The 6,595-nt window shown below is 52.4% G+C and overlaps 1 pseudogene; it reads left to right on the top strand.

The window, feature by feature from the left end:
* Positions 1-3,032: 3,032 nt before the first annotated feature.
* Positions 3,033-3,413, top strand: LOC118658022 (annotated as a pseudogene).
* The last annotated feature ends 3,182 nt before the right edge of the window (positions 3,414-6,595 follow it).

Here is a 6,595-nt window from a genome sequence, read left to right as displayed (position 1 = left end):
CATCCCTGCATCATCATCCATCAGCTGTGAACACCCACTTTACAGATGTAGAAACTGAGGCCTAGAAAGAGATGATCACATAAGTGAGCATGAAATAATTAAAACATTGGGGTTTATTTGCTAGAGCAGCTAGCATTCTAGCATAGTGGTTCTCAGCAGTGATCATTTTGCCTCCTAGCGGACATTGGGCTAAGTCTGAGACATTGTTGACCGGGAAGAGGGTGCTACTAGCATCTGAAAACAAAGGCCAGCGATGCTGCTAAATATCCTATAATGCACAGGACCCCAAAGTCAACTGAAATCCTGTCCTAACTTAATAAACTTCCCATTTCCAATCGTTTTATCTATTTACTAGAGACTCAGTGCACGAATTCGTGCATGGGTGGGGTCCGGCAGGCCCGACCCTGATCGGGGCAGATCAGGGCCTGGCCTGTCAGGAGGAAGAGATTGTGGAGGTTGGCTGGCCAGCCCACCCCAATCGGGGCCCAATCAGGCTGGGGCCTTGGGCCTGTCAGGGTAGTGGGGGGCAAATGGAGGCGGGGCCAGCTGCAGGGAGGGGCTGCAGGTGGTTGGCCGGATGGCCCTGCCCCCTATTAGGGTAGTAGGGGACGATCGGGGGTGGAGGCAGCCAGGGGGAGGAGCCACAGGAGGTTGGCCAGCGGCCTCACCCACGATCGGACTGGTTTGCTGGCTGCAGAGGGCATCATAGCGACTGGTCATTCTGGTCGTTACAGTGTTCTGGTTGCTGGCTTTTTATATATATAGATTTTTTTTTCTCCACCATTGAGCAAATTCACATTTCTTAGCCAAGGAGAGAGAAGTGGCTTTCATCGAGTCAGGGCTGGGCATGGGAACTGCTCAGAATAGAGACAGCTTATCAGCTGCTGTTTGTTCTGGCCTTGCCTGATTGTGGGCAGAGTTTGGGTGACTTCCAAACTGACTGAGTGGTTGGCCTGGGTTTAGAACATGCATCAAGGTGTCAGACCCACCCCTTGGACTCTGAGATCAGGCTACCTTGAAGAATGGTGAGGCTGAGGCTGAGTCCCAGGAGCTTTGTTGGCTGTTGATAACCTGGTGGTGATGGTGGGAGGTTATTATTTTATTACCAGGACTGCTCACGAAGGTCCATTTTTCAAGATCCAACCCCATGCACATCTTTGCTGTTCTGTCGGCATGCTGGCACAGTTCTGCCTCAGGGCCTTTGCACATGCTATCCTCTCTGCCTGCACCAGTATTCTCCCAGATGTCCACATGATTTTGTTCTTGACTCGTTCGGGGACTTCTCTGACCACCTTATTTAAAATCTCATCATCGCCCCCGGTGATTCTATCCCCCTCCGCCTGATTTTCTCCAGCAGGACATCTGAATAACAAAGATAAAGGAATACGCATGGGAAGGCAAGATGAATGGGGCAGCAGCTGTTTCTGTTACTTTAAAGTTGAAAGAGAACGGACTCCCGCTTTCCAATGAGACGTGTTATGAACTGAACTGTGTCCCCCCAGATTCATATGCTGAAGCCCCAACTCCTAGTACCTCAGAATGTGAGTGTAGTTGGAGATTGGGCCTTTAGAGAGATAGTTAAGTTAAAATGAGCCTGTCAGGGTTGGCCCTAATCTGACTGAGGTCCTCATAAGAGGAGATTAGGACACAAAGGGAGACAACAGGGATGCGGTGCACCCAGAGGAAAGACCACGGAGACCAGAGGAAACCGACTCTGCCTGCACCTGGATCGTGGACGGCCAGCTGCCCAGGCAGTGGTACTTGCTTACAGCACCCCAAGCTGACTAACAGGACGTAACCAGCAAACACAGTAGTCGATGTATTTACTGCACAGCTGGCCAGTGTTGCCCTGTCCACGTGTTCCTTCCCGCCACCCTCACCTGAGCCTGGCAAAGCCCCGTCCTACAGACAAGGAACTTGAGGTTTGGGGAGGTGGATCCGTCTCTCATTCAGGCAGAACGTGGCAGAGCCGGGATCAGGGCTGGATCTGTTTGAGCCCCCAGCAGAGCAGGGGGGGGGGGGGGGGGGGGGGGATGAGGGGGGATGGAGTGGTGAAGGTCGGGGCACACAAAAGCTGGGCTGACTGAGGGGTGACATCCTTCAGGTGTGGGGGAAGGACCAGATGTGGGGGAAGGACCAGCTCCAGATGGGAACAGGGGGCCTGGGGGGAGGAGGGAAGCAGGGCGAATAGGTGCCGATGGAGGACCGGTACCGGCTGGGGGGGCACGGGGTGTTCTCCATGACTTCTTTCCCTTCAGGAGTGGGAGGGAGGTCACAGCGGGTGTATGTGTGGGGTGGACAGGAGGGGGGGTGCTGTGGGAGTGGAGAATGAGAGGGCTGAACCCCGCTGTAACGAGCACCGGAGGTGGCAGCTGACCAGGAATTAGGGAAAGACTGTTCCCCAGGCCTGGAGACCTCATGTGAAAGCTGGTTGCTGTGTCTTCTGTGCCTCAGCCAGTTGGAGCCTCTTTTCAAGACCTCCTGTGGCCCAGAGGTGTGCAGAGACCGAGCCCACAGGAGGAAGGCCAGGCCGCACAGTGGTTAGGGACATGGCTGACATGGCTCTGCGGCGCTTGGCGGGCGGAGAAGGAGCTGGGGCGCAAGGTATATGTTGGGGCACACGACCAGATTTCCAAAGCAATACCTGCCGATGGGCAAGGACCCGACAGGCCTCCACAGAGCACGCACGGTAGTGTTTGAAAAGAGGTCCAGCCGCCCTAGTCACCAGGGAAACGCACGGCTGAACCGCATTGAAGTGCCAACTCACACCCAGGAGCCTGGCTGTCACTGAAAACAAAGGAAAGATGAAGACGACAGTGCTGGCCAGAATGTGGGGAAATTTGAACCCTGCACTGGTGGTGTGAATGGGAAACGGTGCACAAGTTGTGGAAAACAGCTTGTCAGGGCCTCAAAAAATTAAGGATTATCGTCTGACCTAGGAGATTGACTTCTGGGTATATTCTCAAAAGAATGGAAAACAGTTCCCTCTCCCACAACACCCCGCGCTCTTTCTTTCCAACTTGCCGGGCATGATGGCTCCCGCGAAGAAGGGAGGCGAGAAGGGCCGCTCCGCCATCACCGAGGTGGTGACCAGGGAGCACACCATCTACATGCACAAGCGCACCCAGGGCGTGGGGTTCAAGGCGCGCCCCTCGGGCACTCAGGGAGACCCGGAAAGTCGCCCTGAAGGAGGTGGGGACTGCGGACGTACACCAGGCTCAACAAAGCTTCTGGGCCAGAGGAGGAAGGGAGGAGGAAGGGAGGAGGAAGAGATGCCCCATGTCGTATCCGGGTACGTTTGTCCAGAAAACGAAATGAGGCTGAAGACTCACCAAACAAGCTGTATACATTGATCATCTATGTGCCTGTCACCACTTTCAAAAATCTACACTGTTAATGTGGACGAGAACTAATGCTGATGGTCGAATAAAGTTATATAGCTGCAAAAAAAAAAAAAAAAAAAAAGAGTTGAAAACAGTGTTCAAACAAACACTGTACCTGCCCTGGCCGGTTCGCACAGTGGTTAGAGTGTTGGCCTGTGCACCAAAGAGTTTCGGGTTCGATTCCCGGTCAAGGGCACATTCCTGGGTTGCAGGTTCAATCTCTGGCCTCGGTTGGGGCACGTGTGGGAGGCAACCAAACAATGTCTGTCTGTCTGTCTCTCTCTCTCTCTCTCTCTCTCTCTCTCTCATCAATGGAAAAAGTCCTTGAGTGAGGATTAAAAAAAACCCCAAAAACAAACAAAAAACCCACGGTACGTGCATGCTTATAGCAGCATTATTTACAAAAACCAAATCATGGAAACAAGCGAAATGTCCGCTAACCAATGAGGGAAGAAACAAAATGTGATCCATCCTGACAATGAAATATCGTCGGACCACGAAAAGGAGTGAAGCACTGACACTCGCTACAACGTGAGTAAATAATTTTTTTCTTTTTTCTTACTTTAAAAAATATTTTTATTGAATTTATTGGGTTGACATCGGTTAATAAAATGATATAACCAATTCTATACACATCATCTGTATGTTGTTTTGTGTTGTCGCCACCCAAAGCCAAGTCTCCTTCCATCACCATTTATCCCCCCTCTACTCGCTCTTGTCCCCTCCCACCCCCTTTCCCTCTGGTCACCACCCCACTGTTGTTTGTGTCTCTGAGATTTTTAAATTTTTATTTCTTTTAAGAAAGGACTTACGATAAAAGAGGCAACAGCAGCGGGATGCTTTGGTTCACTGGGAAGTCAGAGAAAAGGGAGCCTTGGGTCAGGTTCAGGGGGTGAGCCTGGGACGAGCAGCTGCTGCCCACTGCTCTCCTGGTTGCAAGTCTCGTGGGGTCCCTTAGAGTTTAGGAGATGCACGCCTAACAGGGAAGAAGAGAGGCAAGGAAAGGCATCAAGGTTTTTTCTAAATCCCATCAGCTTTTCCACCCAGCCCGCCAAACCCTCTCCCTTCTAACAGCTGTCAGTCTGTTCTCTGTATCTAATCCTAACTCTAACTGAAAGGCCAAACCCTGACCCTCTCTCTAACACTAATATTAATTTAAAAATACACACACACTATATATGTAGTATATGTATATATACTATATATATAAAACTACATATATATATACCTTGTATATATATATATGTAGTATATGTATATATCCTATCTAATAAAAGAGAAACATGGTAATTAGCATACGACCGCTACCCTTCCCATTGGCTAATCAGGGCAATATGCAAATTAGCTGCCAGCCAAGATGGCAGCCAGCAGCCAGGCAGCTTTAAGCGAACATGAGGCTTGCTGGCTTCAGTGACAGAGGACTCCAACGTTCCCCGCCTGCCGCTGCCGGCCTCTGAGGTGCAACTCAAAGCAACTATGTTACAAATATAGAAGCTAAACAGAACCCCAGAAACCTGCTTTAGTCCGCCAGGCTTCAGCCAGCAGGATCGCAACATTGTTTCAAATACAGAAGGTAAACAAAGGCCAGAAACCTGCTTTCAGCAGTGGAGGCCTAAGAGCTGGAGCAAAGCTTCAGGGCTAAAGCTGGCCCAGAATAAAAAAAAAAAAAGAAAGAATAAAAGGAGCGGTTGGGAGCTTCAGTTACCCCCAGCCTGAAAACAGCCCTCAGCTCCTCACCCAGACTGGCCAGGCACCCCAGTGGGGACCCCCACCCTGAAGGGTGTGTGACCAGCTGCAGCCAGCCATCATCCCCTCACCCAGGCTGGCCAGGCACCCCAGTGGGGACCCCTACCCTGATCCAGGACACCCCTCAGGGCAAACCAGCCGGCCCCCACCCATGCACCAGGCTTCTATCCTATATAGTAAAAGGGTAATATGCCTCCCAGCACCGGGATCAGCGGAGCTGCGAGGCCTCCCAGCACCAGGATCAGCGTGACAGGGGGCAGCGCCCAAACCCCCTGATCGCCCTGCGGCTCTGTGTGTGACAGGGTGCGGTGCCCCAAACACCCCCCCCCCGCCCCGGGCCCTGCTCTGTGTGTGATGGGGGGAGCTCCCCAACCCCCTGATTGGCCCTGCTCTGTGAGTGACGGGGGGAGCTCCCCAAACCCCTGATTGGCCCTGCTCTGTGAGTGACAGGGGGGAGCTCCCCAACCCCCTGATGGGCCCTGCTCTGTGAGTGACAGGGGAGAGCTCCCCAACCCCCTGATGGGCCCTGCTCTGTGCATGACAGGGTACGGAGCCCCAAGCCCCCTGATGGGCCCTGCTCTGTGAGTGACAGGGGGGAGCTCCCCAACCCCCTGATTGGCCCTGCTCTGTGCGTGACAGGGGGTGGCGCCGCAACCTGCCCATCGACCCTGCCTTGAGTGTGACGGGGGCGGCGCCCCAACCCCCCAATCGGCCCTACCCTGAGCGTGACTGAGGGTGGCATCGCAACCTCCCAATCCGCCCTGCTCTGTGCATGACAGGGGCGGCGCCCCAACTCCCCAATCAGCCCTGCTCTGAGCCCGACCAGGGGCTGCACCTAGGGATTGGGCCTGCCCTCTGCCACCCAGGAGCGGGCCTAAGCCAGCAGGTCGTTATCTCCTGAGGGGTCCCAGACTGCGAGAGGGCACAGGCCAGGCTGAGGTACCCCCCCCTTCCCCCCGAGTGCACAAATTTTTGTGCACCGGGCCTCTAGTACTATATATATAAAACTACATATAATATATATATATATATATATATATATATATATATATAACTTGATTCAGTGTTCATCCAATCTTATGAGGTATGATTCAGATCATGCAGATTAAAAATTTTATTTTTAATTCAGAAATGATTTACATATAACATTGTATTAGTTTCAGGTATATGACACAATGATTCAATATCTATATCTATCTATCTATCTATCTATCTATCTATCTATCTATCTATCTATCTATATAAAGAGGTAATATGCAAATTGTCCAGGATGCTGTAACATCACGACCGCTCAGGAGGAGGCTGCGTGCACAGGTGGGCGGGAGGGGACTGTGTGCGCTGTGAGGCAAGCCACAGATGGTGCAGGTCCGGAGAGAACAGGCCCTGCCAGCTGCGGTGTGCTGGCCGTCCGCCTCTGCATGTGAGTTACAGAGGAAACACCTTTTCTGACCGCTCATTGGCTAAGC

The sequence above is a fragment of the Myotis myotis genome, unplaced genomic scaffold (genome assembly GCF_014108235.1).
Source record: "Myotis myotis isolate mMyoMyo1 unplaced genomic scaffold, mMyoMyo1.p scaffold_m19_p_6, whole genome shotgun sequence".
Taxonomy (NCBI): domain Eukaryota; kingdom Metazoa; phylum Chordata; class Mammalia; order Chiroptera; family Vespertilionidae; genus Myotis; species Myotis myotis.
The sequence above is the reverse complement of the archived record's forward strand: the minus strand, read 5'-3'. Positions and strand labels throughout refer to the sequence as shown.